Genomic DNA, 15,797 nt, shown 5'->3' on the forward strand with positions numbered 1-15,797 from the left:
ACAATTTAACAGTATTTGTTCACATTCTTGGAATAATTCTGACACTATTACAGTTTTCAGCTTTCGTTGGGTGTTGGGGAACCATTCATAGTGTCTTCTTTGAACATATTACCTTTGCATTCTTGGCTTCTTTTATGGTCATCTGCTCTCATTTTTCTTCCTTTTGTTTGATGGTCCTTATATTTCAGTTTTCTCATTTTTCAATATATTAGCTATGTTCTGTGCATCTAAATTTTATTCATAAGTACTAAGATTTTTACACTTTGTGATGTAAGTTATTCCTCAACAGTAACAAGAATAGAGCAAGACCCTTGCAACTCCCCCTGCAGCCCCCTTCTCCCTTGCCACATATGACCACAGGCAATGGCAGCATTTGTGCCAGGCTGTGAACCGTTTAAAAAAGGCTTATGTATCAGTAGTGGTGCATATGCTGCGGTTTAGGAACTCATGCTCGATATTGTTCTCGTACGCTGCAGAGCTCTATGGGATGTTGTTTGCAGGTCACTGGCATTTACATTTTGTACAATCCTTATGAAGTTGGACCACATAAAATCTAAATGAGTCCTTTAATTTTTTTTCAGGGTGCTCCAGATCAATCCTCCTTTTTTTCTATTTTTTTCTGGTCTTTTTTTTTTTTTTTTCCTTCCCTCAAATGTGGTTAATTGGATCCAGGCCTTCAGTGTCTGTGTAGGCATATTGCTTAGACAAAATGGGATGTCACTGAAATCAGCCAAGAGAAATGCTCCCATTTGTGTGGCACTGGGGTAGCTACGCAATGTCCTGCTGGCGGGAAACATGCTGATCTGCTCTTTGCTGCCTTGTTTGTCTGATGTAGCCTCACTGTATCTTGTTTCATCAGTTTTTTACTTAATGCATTTTAGGTGTAGTGTGTCATTTTTTACTAGTGTTCTAGGTATGTTCATGCATTAAGTTCTTTATTAGAAATATTTCATTCTTAGTACAAACTTTTCAAGCTAATAAATAGAAACTGCTGTGGGTGTTCTGTCTCAAAACTAGGGATAAGTGTCTACAACTTTTTTATGTCCTAACTTTAGTCTGTGCACTTTTTAGATTAATTATTGCATACATATATTATTGAAAAATTTTGGTAAAGATGTGTGATATTTTCTTGTGTTGCGTTATCAATGGCATTTCATTGAAGCCATTTCTCATTTCAGATTGAAGCTTTTAATTGACTTAACTTTCAGCCCTCTGTGAAAATGTTAGCCATAGTATTGTAAAAAATATCAGCTTTAGTATTTTTATAATGACAAAGATGTTAAAAGGTTTAATCTGCACAGAAGCTTTGCTTTTTTATTCCAATAATCCTGCCTTTATAAAATACAAAACCACTTGATAGGCGACTTCATCACTTAAAGGAAAAGATAAATTTTTCTATGTGGTTGTCAATAATGCCACAAAATGAATACAAATTAGCTTAGGTGCAACCACAATTTATTAAGTTCTCTTAAACTGCTATTACAGAATTTTTATTTTATTTCAACTTGTATTATGTTCAGTAAACTCTAGTAGCTTTTCCCTGTAGAGTGAAAAAAAAAAAAAAAAGGGTGGTTGCCAAGATGGCAACAATAACAGGGTTGACTGCCCTTTCTGCCCATGGCCAGACTTACCTCTATTACTACTGTTCTTTGGAGTCCATATAATATAGCGACAGAACCGCATGATACAGAAGATTAGGAGACTCAAACCTCCACATATTTTAATTAAAAGCTAAAATACTGCCTTTACTCAAGATTTTGAGGATGCTAGTAAGCCCAATCTCTTTCTTCAGCACTTAAATATAAAACATTTATATTCCTCAGTAGCTGAGCAGCACTTGGAGGAGATAGCTGTAAGATAATGATTGCCAGAAGCAGCTCAACAAGAAAGACCAGTAAGAAATATATAATAGAACAGGATTTGAAACAGGAAATCAGGAAGGGTAATTACTGATAACTCTTCAAACAAGTAATTTATACAGATAGTAAAAAAAAAAAAAAAAAAAATTATCAGCCATTATTTATTTTTTTTCAAATTAGGATATGATTTTGAATAGGCAATTCACTTATGTTTCTATTTTAATTATTTCCTAGTGTTAACTCTTAATCAAAAAGTTCTTGTTGGTATTTTTAGTCATTTGAATGTATTTTATAGAAATGCTAAATAAATATCTCTACATGTGTATTTAATGTACATTCATTGTTCATAGCTTGTATGTACTGTGGCTGAAGTTTCACTTTTACAGTACAGAGCAAGTTTTGTTGGAAGCTACAAATAATAATATTCAGTGCTTTATGCATCCCACGGATTTTTTCCTAGTATTGGGGGGAAGCATTAAGGGAGTTGTCAAATAAACATTTTCAAAATTTTAAGCACTTAAATCTTGCAGTCTGATCTTATAGTCACCTCAGTAGGTCAGCACTGTTGTTATGTAATTTTCCAAGTTCTTTTATGTGATGCATAACTAAGCTTTTAGTCTTGTAATTTTGTTAGCTTGGTTATGCAAGTGATGTTTGAGAATATGATAATGAACAGCAAGAATACTTGCTGTCTCTTTGCATCAGCTGTTACCTGTTAATTATTTCCTGGGAGAGAAACATAAGGAAGGAGAGATTACTTGCAGAGCTTTCATGCTCAGCTGTGCTTTAGGACCATGGAACATGTAAAAATAAAAATAGCCTGCTAGATGTTTATATATTTAGTCTTTCTGTCCGTTCTCTTTCTTTGGTAAACTGATGTACAAACTTCAAAGCATTAATGATGTCCTAAGCAGGACCTCAGGTGAGGAGACAGGGAAAACAATACAGCAGTGATATTTGACATGCAGTATAAAATATTGGCAAAAGCCCTATCAACAATGCTAACCATTTCTTCATATTGAATTGACACTAGATAAAACTGCAGAAATATTTTAGAGCTACATCACAACTGTTTACAATTGCCCTTAAACTTTCAGTTAATTTGTACCTTTTTACATGTCTTTAAATTGATAATACAGTGAAAGCCGAAGCAGAAGCTTTGAACTCTTTTCAACATAGTGTAAAACAGTAGTTTAGAGATGTATGGCCTATGCTTCCTCTTTGTAAATCGTTGTTTAAGGATGATTTTAGAGTCAGTACTGTTCGTTTTTTTATTATTGATCACATCAGGAAAGGAGAGGTGCAATTCCTGATCACTGTTACTAATGTCCATCTCATAAGGAAGGTGTTCTGGAGAACAGCCAGCAGCATTTTTCTTCCTACTCATTAACTTGTACGGTCCAAAGGATAAAGATGATAATTAGGCATCAGGGTGAGTTTGTCTAATCTCAAGCCACAACTTTGCATTTTAGTTTTAACCGTGACTCCTTAAGGGCAGGGTACATATCAAGCAGCCCATGCATTTCATGTGGCCTAAATAAACACACTGTGTATGCAAAACCAAGAATTTGTTCTTAATCTCATTAAAGTCTTAAGTCTACTCAAAAAACTATTAGTCTTGTTACAATGATGTTAATACTTAGGCCAAATTATGCAACTATTACAGCTCATTCTCAATAATAATACAGTTAGAACTGATATAAACAAACTTTCTAAATGTATGCCTTTCTCTGGTGTTACCCTTACCTTCCTTAAGGCTTCTCAGGGGCTAAGACTGACGGTAGTAGTCTTATTTAGGAAAAAAGCAGGGTGGAGTTATGGTAAGTGGTCAGCATCTCAAGTTCTTCACCAGAAGTTGTTAATGTTGATGGTTTCTTTCTTCTTTTTGGTGTGAAGAGTATGATGTCAAACTAGGGTGTTTCTTCCCTCACAGTCGGGGTCTGCTTTGGTTCATTTTTCTTGTTTTGCTCATACAGTCTGTTAACTTGATCTTTTTTCACTGGTAAAACCTTTTTTTTTTTTTTCCACCCAGCTCACAAGGTTGCACTCCCTTAGTGACTAGTGATTGACCATTTCTGATTTGTGTTTATAGCCCTGGTGGCTTTGCCATCATCCTGTGCTCCCACTGTCAAGGCCTTTGCTGTCATCTGGTGTTTGTACTTTCAGGGGACCTGTGTTTAAATCCCCTGTTTTTCTTCAAGGTGTGGTTTTCTGATAGCCCAAGTAATGTCTCATTACCACAAACTAATCACACGTCCATCTTTGTTCTAAGACCATTGATGATTCACTTGACAAGAATAACGATCCATTAGAAGACATGCATGCGTAAAGTAACATGCAGATGTAGTGCTCTAGTAACCATTTGCAACCCATGTCTTCTAGTTACAGTACCTTCACTGGTATGTTATCAAAAGTACTTTGAAATAAGTTACGTAGGCTGTTGCCTCTGCAGCAGCATCAAATTAAGCAGCTCTTGCATTTAGCAGTTAGTTCTTGTTTTCTGCCTACTTTTTTCAGTATAAATTCCAGCTCAGATCCAGTTCCTCATATGGTTCGTTTTGCAGCCTCAAAAATATTTTTTCAACATAACTAAGGGGGGAAGGAATGATTAATTGTTGGAGTAGGCAAGAGGGAGAATAGACATTGCTCAAACCATACTGCTGTTAAAAGGAACGCATATGCAACTACACGTTTAAACATCCAGTCTGATCTCCCACATGTCACCTTCGGTGTTTATCAGAGCAGAGAATGAAGATGCAAGGAGGCCACAGGGATGCAGGAAAGCCTCCTGACAGTCACAGGAGACTGCAGAAAACTGTCAGCAAGAGGAAAGCAGGGAGTGGAAGACTTCATGCTAAGACTGAAGGATCCTAAGAGCGGTTACAAGCTCTGGGAGAAGTTGGACATGTATTGATTAATAGGAAGACTATCCAGAACAGTGAGGAAAGCCATGCAAAAGTAATTTTTTTTTTTTTTTTTTTCTCCTTTCAGGGGTGAGGGGATCATCTCAATGTCCGTGTATTTCTTTATGCTACTAGTTAAAGCTGTACCATGTTCTACATATATCATGTTTTCTTTCACAGTGAATCTAAGGAAAATGTGGAACAGAAATTCTTGTGTATTATCAGAAATAAGGTCAGCACTGGTCTTGGAGGCCTAAAACAGTTTGGCTTTTGCACTGCTTTCCTGTCAAATATTAATAGGCAGATGCCATAGCCAGGAAATATGCCATGAGGCTCTGGGACTGAACAATGGGACAGCTTAATATAGTAATCTTGCACACTGCAAAACACCTTTGGAGTTGGAGGCATTATAGCTTCAGACATTATAGCTTTAGACTAAGTTCTTGGTGTACAGTGCTGCCTCACTGGTAGCAGGACTTACTGATCTCTCTCAGTGGCACTTGAAGCTGGCATTGCATTGTGGCCTGACAATTCTTACAGAGCTCACGTGGGAGTTGAACTCGAATTGGGAGTTGAACTCGAGTTGGCAGTAAGGCATACAGACAATGCCTGCAATTCACAGAAACTTCAGCAGCTACGTGGATTAAGACCACGCACAGCAAGTATAAGCATTGTACAGTAACAGTTCATCCAACTTTTAGAGCTAACTGAAAACCTCCAAACAGAAGGTCTAGCTCTTTGTGTTAGGAGATACAAGGAGGAAAGAAAAAAACAAAAAAAAAGCCTTGTTTGGTGCTGCTCAATACTTCTAGCTTGTGCAGGCTCAGGAAAACATGGCTGCAATAGTTGCAGTTGAACTGTGTTTTCAACAAGCTCTACAAGCTTTTTGTTTGTGACCAAAGAACATTTAAACGTTTGGGGTATTTGTTTTTGTTTTTCAGAAGCAAAAGGATTTTTGTCCTTTTTCAGTATCAGTCCAATACCTGGACTTTTGCAAAGCATTTCACACTGTCCCTCACAACATCCTTGTCTCTAAATTGGAGAGACATGGATCTGATGGATGAACTGCTCGGTGGATAAGGAATTGACTGGATGGCTGCACTCAAAGATTTGTCGTCAACGGCTCAATGTCTAAGTAGAGACCAGTGATGAGTGGTGTTCCTCAGGCGTTGGTATTGGGACCGGCACTGTTTAACATCTTTGTTGGCGACATGGACAGTGGGATTGAGTGCACCCTCGGCAAGTTTCCTGTTGACACCAGGCTGTGTGGTGCGGTTGACACGCTGGAGGGAAGGGATGCCATTCAGAGGGACCTTGACAGGTTGGAGAGATGGGCCTATGTGAACCTCATGAAGTTCAAAAAGGCCAAGTGTAAGGTCCTGCGCATGGGTCAGAGCTAGCCCAAGCACAAATGCAGGCTGGGTGGAGAATGGATTGAGAGCATCCCTAAGGAGAAGGACTTAAGGGTGTTGGTTGATGAGAAGCTCACCATGACCCGGCAACGTGCGCTTGCAGCTCAGAAAGCCAACCGTATCCTGGGCTGCATCAAAAGAAGTGTGACCAGCAGGTCGAGGGAGGTGGTTCTTCCCCTTCTACTCCACTCTCATGAAACCCCACCTGCGGAGTACAGTGTTCAGCTCTGGGGCCCCCAACATAAGAAGGACATGGACCTGTTGGTGCAAGTCCAGAGGAGGGCTACAAAGATGACCAGAGGGCTGGAGCACCTCTCCTATGAGGACAGGCTGAGAGGGTTGGGGTTGTTCAGCCTGGAGAAGAGGAAGCTTGAGGGAGACCTTATAGCAGCCTTCCAGTACCTGAAGGGGGCCTACAAGAAAGCTGGAGGTGGACTTTTTACCAGGGCACGTAGTGATAGGGCAAGGGGTAATGGCTTTGACCTGAAAGAGGGTAGGTTTAGATTGGATATAAGGAAGGAATTCTTGACTGTGAGGGTGGTGAGGCACTGGAACAGGTTGCCCAGAGAAGTTGTGGCTGCCCCATCCCTGGACGCGTTCAAGGCCAGGTAGGATGGGTCTTTGAGCAACCTGGTCTACTGGAAGGTGTCCCTGCCCATGGCAGTGGGCTTGGAACTCTAGATGATCTCTAAGGTCCCTTCCAACCCAAATCTGCTCCTATATCAGAATTTTAACTGTGTGTGTGAGATGACTCATTTTTAATAGTCTGACTTGTGGCCTGAGCTGTGGACAGAATCATTTCTCCCCACTCTGCTTTGAACCATAGTTACACTAGTCATTATGGGTCACAGTCTGAACACCTAACATCATAACTTCTTTCACTCACTTTCTTTCACTCTAGCGTGATTATAACTAAGTCAGAAATAATGCTATGAGAGTACTAGAGTATTTTTGTGAGAAAAATGCACAAAAAATGTCTGAGGGGTATGTAAGAAAAAAATTTTTTGAAGAATTTACTGAAGCTTAGAAAGAAAAGTATCTTTTTTTTTTTTTAATTTCTGTTTTTTCAGAAATTTTGATTAGCTGATGTGAAATGGAACTCAGTAGTATTTTTTGTGCTCCCTCGGTATCTTTCAGGCAAGGGTTTTAAAGTGCAGCAGACATTTGTGGCAGAACCCGTGACTGAAACTGAAATTTCCTGGCACATTTAGGATCTAATTCGTGGCCTTGGTTTCAAGTGGATACATGTGGGTAGATCAATACACATGTATTAATCTCTATAGAGCAAACCAGAACTGAGTATTTACATTTGCACTTGCGGAGCAGGTTCTAAATTAACTTTTATTTTCTCAAATATCATACAACAGCCACTGAGAACAGGAGAAGCAGTTGAATATGATTAACCTGTCATTGTGTTAATTATGGTGTAAGGTTGGGATGGTAACAACACTTCATCAGTCTTGTTTCAAACACAAGACTTTCAGGGAAGTGAGGATTTAGTAAATTTTAATTCCATCACACATGCTGAGGTTAAGCTTAGTTGGAAGAACTTTATCCCTGAAATTTCTAGTCAAAGTTTAATCACTCGATTAACTTTCTGAAACTGGAGGATTGACCTCAAATCCTCAGCCTCAATAAGAACTTTGCAGTGGATAAGATTCAGTAGAAAACACTTCTCTCTCTCCAGAAAAGCCTTTCTTTACATTCTTTAATGAAACTGGAAGGATGCAGTTAGCCTTCCATTATCAAATCAAGCTTCACTGAAGTTTTGACTTCATGACTGGTGCCATCGAAATTGCAGTCCACTTGTTATTTAGCTTTACAGCGTTCCTACTTTTTCTGAGTGTAAAAATATAATTGCTTGTTTACCAGTTAATACTGCCTGCCTCGATTCAGTGAACGTGAGGTAACATCCGCACTGCTGTTAGTCATTAGTTCCTTGTTGAGACTGATATGCTGCTGTAGAGTTTCTTGTGGTGTCTTACGATGTTCATCCTGACTAAGCATTGGGATGTTTTTGGTGAAAAAAAGATCAACACAGTAAATCAGCCACCTTCAGAAAAATGTGTCAAAATAGCTTCCTGCACGTATTTTGTATTGTTATTTCTCAGCTGAACTGATTCTCAGGGGTCAGATGAGACTTTATTCAACTAGAGCTTTTTCAGACATGATAGCATGCCTCAGGATACTCATTCAGATTGAGATTTGCAGAGCAGACAGTTAGAGTTCATTTAACACTTTGGCAAATTGTTGTTTCTTCAACATTGTTCCTTACAGAAAACCAGAAGAGTAGCTTGACTGAGTTGCCAGTATTTTGTAGTATTTGTTATCTAGATTTTTCCCTATCCCTTAAGCTTGTTTTGTACTTTTTGCAGAATAGTCCTGCTATTGCCTATTTTACCCAAAATTAAAACTTATGCTTAAAAATATTTAGCTTACAATTGATTTTAGATTATGTATTTTCTTTTAGTTTATCTTCTTCCCCCCCTCTATAAAGCTGTTACTGAATTTTTCAGATTCGGTGTTCTATTACTGCTGAAAAGCAGAAGGGGATAGCAAGATTTCTCTCCTTTGTTTGCTTATTGTTCTTTGGAGTTACACTGGCAGCTTTTTCATGTCATCCTTTTGCAATGTGGTGTAACATTTGGGATTATCAAAAATCCCTAGCTATTAGGTACTTGGATTCCACTTAATTACAGTGAGTTTTATATTCCTAAATCACTTAGTACAGATTGCCATATTCTCAGGGTGTTAACCTAAAGCAGTCAGCATACCTGAAGAGCATCGACTGGGCAAGAAATTGGACTTTTTCCAGCCAATTACCAAATGCTAATCAGAAGATGAAGTAGGTCAAATAAGAATGAATAACTTCTCTTGCTTGTTTTTGCTCAAATTCCTTGAGCGAGCTCCCAGGCAAAACTTGGGAGAGATCACAACTTCCATGGGCAGATGTTTTATGTGCCCTGGCTCATTTCGCTATGGCTTTTACACTGTGTGTTTCCTGTCCACTAGGGCTCATCTAATTTTTGTGAGATTGATAATTCTTCCTGAGGTCCCTTAACTCACACCTCTTTTTTATGTAGTACTGGTAATTCTACAGGTCAGAGCATTCCTTAATACCTCCCAAAAATCTAGCGAGACTGGAACTGGTATGGGAACCCCAATTCAGAGCCACTGTAAAAGATTATATAAACATATGTGGTAGTGAATTAGACAAGGAATATGCTTCCACAGTTTGTGGGCCATGGACATTTTTGGTGAAAGCTTCTCAGTACATTCAGTGAATGATACTCAACAGTAAAATTTAAGTGTTTAATACAAAGGTTGATAAAGAATTTGTGGTAGTCCTCAAAACATTTTGATGTTTACTTGTGGTCCCCTGGTACAAAAAAGTTTGAATTTCAGTCACCTATGTTTAAGGAGGGAAAGAGTGCCGAAGATGCTGAATTTCTGGAAACAACAGAGATTTTAAAGATGTCTGAAAAGCATGATGAAAGAATTAGAGTATGTTTTTAAGCTTTAGTCTGGATTTCAATTTATGTGATTTTTATTTTTGGTAGTAGTAAGGTGATTGTTATCTGCTAATTGCTACTTACGTACTGCCCATCTAGTAAATTGCACAATTTCGACAGCGTTTTACACTTTTTATTTGATAACTATTTATGCTCCATGAAGAGGCCAAGACCTCTCCCTCCCAGAAGGAACACACAAATGTAGATTTTTTTTTTTTTTTTTTTTTTTTTCTTCTCTTTCCTCTTCTACTGTCCTTAAACTCTGGTCTTATGGATTCTTTTAGGTTTGGTTTTGTAGGGGTTTTTTTGTTTTGGTTTGGTTTTTTTTGTTTGTTTTGTTTTGTTTTTTTCCATTTTCAATCCAGCAGTTCTATCTAATGGAACTTAAACTTGATCAAGTTTATAGAAGTATTCAAAAAGGATGGTTTTGAAGGGAAAATGAAACAGCCAAGAACACATTAGATAGGTTTCAAAAATTAGATAATTTGGTTTTGATTTGTTCTGAAGAGAAGGAATGACATCTGCTAACTGCCTGGAGTTAGGAGGAAGTTTCCTCTTGAGGCTTTCTTACGTCTTCTGAAACACCTTATACTGTCAGTGTCACAGATGGAGCATCTTATTAGACTACTTATGCTGTAAGTTTTATATTTTATCTATAAAGTGCAACTCTAAAGGAATCATGGCAGGAGAAACAAGGCACATCTTGAAATACAATGAGCTCATCAGTGAGTAAGCCTTTAATGAGATTAGAAACATGCATAAATATCTTCCTGAATAAGGTGTATGGTATGAAGAGTAATGTAAAAAATACATATTATTCAAATCCTTCCACCATGGACAGTATAACGAGATGTTTTCATTTAGTGCTTGGCATTTTATTCCTTTGCTTAACACCATTGAAATCTATCTTTACGCTTCTTAATTTGAACGCTTTTTAAAGGGTGGTATTTTGCAGTGGTTTCAAGTCCCTTTAAAGTGGGCAGGGAAATTGTTCTTCCTAGAAGTTCTGCCAGAGCAAAGTTACAGCTTTTACATCTGGAAGTCTAAACCCAAGGACTGAAGCTTTCTGCTGTTATGATGAAAGGCAAATGAGTCATTATTCTAATTATACATTTAAAATATCAATAGAAGTACCCAGTAAGTAGCAGTAAACATCTCTATATAAATTTCCTGTTATATTGATTGTATCTCATGTAATAGCACATTACCTGATTGCCATTGTTCAGCAAAACAAAATGAGATTATATTTATTACTTTTCACTGCTCAGTTTCATCATAAATTATTATGGTAAATGGGAGAGGCAGAAAAGTAATTCTTGTTGTGTTTATGTTAATCATTCATTATTCTTAAGATCAAACTTTTAAAAAATATATGTATGGAATAACTTAAATCACCAGTTTTTTATTGTACACTCAAAATGCAATAATTAGTTGTTTTAGGCTTTAAAAACAAGACATTTTTGTGATTTTAACCTCCTACAGTCCTACAGCTCTCTTATATTACCGTATAGTTTAATTTTTCCTATATTCTTAATATTTTTCCAAATATTAAGAATGATAGTGCAGCTGCTCTGCATATGTGTAATCGTTGACCACCTTGGTGACACTCTACTTTTGCATTGAGGATCCCAGAGTGAAGGTCAGTGTGCTAATTTCCTGCATGGACAGAGCATAAGCTTACTCTGAGCTTTCTCAACTGCTTTATTAGCAGGTTGACTTGCAGAAGAGTCTCTGCTCCCTTGATGGGTCAATTTCTCTATTTTGCTAAACCTATTTTATTTGCCAGCTCTGTCGTTACAGTCTGCAGAGATTCTTATATTATCCTCACCTCTGTCACCTGAATGTCAACAGTCAAATTGCCAAAGTAGCCTATTTTCCAGGCATTGAACTAATGCAAACTCAAAATATTAAAATATTTTGTTGGCTTTTTGTTTTTGGGTCATATTCAAATGTCCTGTGACTGGCAAAAAGGAAAATACATGACCAGGCGATAGTGAATTTAACTTGTGATCAGTGTTATGCACTCATTCTTGTTTGATGTATCAAAAATCCTTTTGTGTACTGTGAATTATCATATTAATAACATCTCTCAGAACAGAAATCAGTGGCAAGGTCTGCACTGTTCTCTGAGCTGGTTCCGAAGCTTCCACCCCACAGTGTGCACTAAAACTGTTATTTATATCCTCATTGCAAGCTCTTAGGGTTTCTGCAGGCTGCTCCTGTCAGGAGGCCACGCACCATTTGTAGCCAGTGACTTGCTGTTCTCCGTAGCATCTTAGACGTTGCTGCCAGAATCCAAAGGAGTATCGTGCCCAGCTGGGACAGGGCTGTTGCTCAAATACATTTTCATCTAATGTCCCCAAGTGGGGTGATGCTAACGATCGTCTATCTAGTGTGTCTGCAAGCATTGAAGATGTCTTAGTATCATCTATGAGATGGGCTTGATACTACCCTGGAATATGTTGTCAAACCTGCAGTGCATTGCTGTGCATTTCACATCACATTAGAGAAGGAGAAGTTGCCTTTCCTTTTGCGAGAGGATGGGTGTTGTGGAGGACCCTCATCCAGTTACAACCTTGGGCACTGCATTAATGTGTATGGCTCCCTGCAGGAAAGAATAGGTAGTTTCTTAGATAACAAGATTAGCATCTCTACGTCACCTTGAGACTTTGAAATCCCCGTTGCAACCTTGAAAACTCCACTTCCAAAAAGAACGTCTCATCATTTTTCTTCTTTGTCCCATTTCCTCCCTGAAGATATCAGAATTCTCTTTCTGTCGTTTAACAGTGAGCAGAAGGTTGATTGTGTTGGCAAGGTCATCTCAAATTTCTTGGGGTTGCTTCGTAAATACCTCCTTGGGGGGGGGGGGGGCCCAAACCAAAAACCCAAAACATTCTTTCTTCTGTGCTTCAACCAGCCAACTACAATGGAAATATGGTTTTGCTCCCCTTAGCTTGCTAGCTGTCATTTCTTCCACTTCCTCATCACCTGGCTCCGCTGTTCAGAGAAGGCAGTCTTCAACACACCGTCCATGCACGTATCTGTGATACTTGGCTGTAGCCTTTATGGGACTCCCTTCATAAAGACACATGCCAGGATGAAGGTGCTATCTTACAGCTCCCAATTACAAACCCTACCTTCCTCTGCTGATATTTTCCATTCACTGTCTTTGTGTCTTCGCTCTTGGTCTCTGAAAAGCATTGTGAAAGCTGGCTGCTTTGTAGCCTTCTCCTGATTTACCAGTTGTGGTGATCACAGTGACCCAGAGCGTTCTTCAAGAGGCAGACAATTTAGATGATCAGAAACTTTGTACTTAGTGATGTTCCCAAAGGCACTGCAAAATAATGACCTAGTATTTTCTACCTGTAGTGTCCAAAGTGCTATCATTATCTGGATTATAAATTTGTGAAGTCAGTAAGTAATAATTAGATATACATATATTTATAGGTAAAAATGGCATCAATAGCAGGTATTTTCACTTACTTTCTGAAACACAATAGCATATTGTAACTTCAAGATACATTTAAAGGTACTATGCTGTTCCCTATCTATCATTATTGTGTCTGGGTGCCTTTCATGTTAAATTGATAATAATAGTGACATCTATAGCGGATTCTCTTGTAGTTCTTTAGGGGGAAATGTTCAGACGCAGGACTTTTGATTCATTATAATTCATTCCTTCACTCTTGCAGGAGGAGGTTGCTTTAGTTTTTTAAATTCAATGGAATGTCAGTTTTCTGCGTACCATTTCTATAATGGGAGAAAAGTTTGAGGAAGAAGGACAACTTCACAGTGATTTCACCAATGTTTGCCAGGCTAGTTTTGCCTGAAGTCCTTAAAAAGCTTGAGGGAAGAGCTAGATTATATGATGCTATTATATAAACTAAACAATCCATTTAATGTCCAAAGAGAATGAGAAAATATCACATTCTAAACTTCATATTTGTTGTGCGGTTATGTTATATTCACCAGGACTGAAAAAAAGCAGGTTTGCTAGAGAAATGATCTTTCATTGTTAGTATATTACTTGCTTGATTGGATGGTGAAAATTAAGTGGTCCAGGTAAAGACAGATTAGCAAGACTTAAAATTTTTCCATGTTACAGGAAGTATATGCTCTAAAAACATCAGAAGGCCAGGCAAAAGAAATCAATAGAAAAAAATAATTCAACAGTCTCAAAGATTCAGCAGCCAATCCTGCTTTTTTGTTTTAGTCTTAGTCACTCATTCCTTTTGACATTACCATTTGCCCTTCAGTGCAAGGCTACAAATAACATGAGTGAAACGAATGAATGAAATTAAAATCTCTGGGGGAAAATGTTCATTTCCGTGCAGTATAGTCAGTTGTAGCTTTGTTGCAATGCTTCTCTCTGCAAACATCAGTATGAAGTACTTCTAAGTATGGCGAGTACCTAAATGCTTTGTTAGTATGGTTGGTACGTAGCAAACCTTATCCTTCAGCCCCTCGTGTTTTGAATTCAGCAGGCAGTGGTTGAGCGCCGTTTATCCAGGCTTCCTTTAGCCGACACAAGAGCAAAGTGTGGGTTTGTGTAAGTGCACTGAGCTATTGGAAATGTTTGCCAGCTATTCTTCAACCCTGAGGTAGTTTGAATAAATTATAATAGATGGTTATGGTAAGGATTGCAAATGAGAAAGTGCCGTTAACAAAATGCATCAGTCAGTTGCACATTCTTTCTTCTGTACTTGTGTTTTCTATTTGTTTTTACTTAAAATAACCATGACCTTCAGTTGTGTGTAACAGTGAAGCATAATTCCTATATTTCACAGTGTGAGTAATATGCCTGTACCTTTCTGACAAACTAAACAAACAAATAAACTATCACTTATGTTGAATTAGCATTTACCCCAGTGGCAGCCGAAGGTAAGTGTAGTTTTATGTCAACTCTATGAAATCCCTCTCTGCGTGAACAGCAGTACACAATGGGCTGTAATGGGAATTTCTTACAAATCCCTCCCTGCAGGGATTTACATTGTCAGTAGTCTCCCACATATAATATGCCATAATTGAAAGGCAGCCTCAGTCAGTTTTTTTTCTCCTAATTATACAATAATATTGTTTTATATGTCATGTAAAGACTTTTCATGTTTTGTGTGTATATATACTTTTAGCAAATCAGGAAGTGGAGGTAATTTTTGTCATCTTTTTCTTTTCTTCAAGGCTAAGTATATTTTGTTACTTCTTAATCACTGGCTTTCATTACCAGTAGGTTTTTTCCTGTAGTTTATTGGGATTCTGGCATAGTCAGGGACAGGTATAACATCAAAAACAAAGGCTGACTGAGAAGAAAAGAATGGACCATCACATAGGTAATTTTTGGTGAACTATGAGTCAAGATCATTCATCATGAATTTTTGTGGCAGAAATAGATATTTAAAAGCAACTGATCTAATAATTGCATTGCTTAATTAGTCTGAATTACATATATTCACAGATGAGAAAAGTTTCTAGAAAACTGGGTAAACCCAAATGAAAATGAAAACAAAACTATAAGAAAAGACTGTGGCAATTGGAAACCTTGGCACACTGAAGTTATTTGTGGTGGTCACAAAGATTAAAGTCTTGGCTTGTTCTATCTGGGCAAAGTAATCTTGCAACTTTATTAACATGTACTGAAAACTGAATCACTGATAGGTGATGTGTCACAGGTTTGCCATCAGTAATTTCCATAACAGATTTTTCCTGTTGCTTAAACCCCAGGATAATGTGAAATTCAGTCAGCCTCTGAGGAGGAAGTGAATCTGAACAAAGCAATCTATGTATGTACTTCTGAGGAAGAAAAACTGAGACCCAAGCACTGGGAAGCAATCCCTAACAAGCTGCAGTGGTCTGCAAGTGCTCAAGCTGGGGAAAGGTTTCTCATGTGGACACAAGTTATTAACTGTCCTGCAGGAACGTGAGGTAGGCAGATGCTCCACAGCTCTAGGCAGACCTTGAGGTGCCATATATGGCTTTGCGATTTGGCTTCAGCTGAGTAAATCCTTTCACAACAGCTGAGTTAGGAGAGGTGATGTAGGCACAATTGGCATTTTAGTGTGAGTCTAATGTAGAGCAACTGAAAGAGATGGGGTAGGAGAAGGGACACAGAAGACC

General features: G+C 38.2%; 1 protein-coding gene across 1 annotated transcript in view; it reads left to right on the forward strand.

Moving 5' to 3' along the window:
• The window catches only part of CADM2 (cell adhesion molecule 2), a gene marked incomplete at both ends in the record, with an annotated part of 665,566 nt that overhangs the window by 177,700 nt on the left and 472,069 nt on the right, over positions 1-15,797 (forward strand). The window lies entirely within an intron of this gene.

The sequence above is a fragment of the Platalea leucorodia genome (genome assembly GCF_965183815.1).
Source record: "Platalea leucorodia genome assembly, chromosome: 2".
Lineage (NCBI taxonomy): Eukaryota > Metazoa > Chordata > Aves > Pelecaniformes > Threskiornithidae > Platalea > Platalea leucorodia.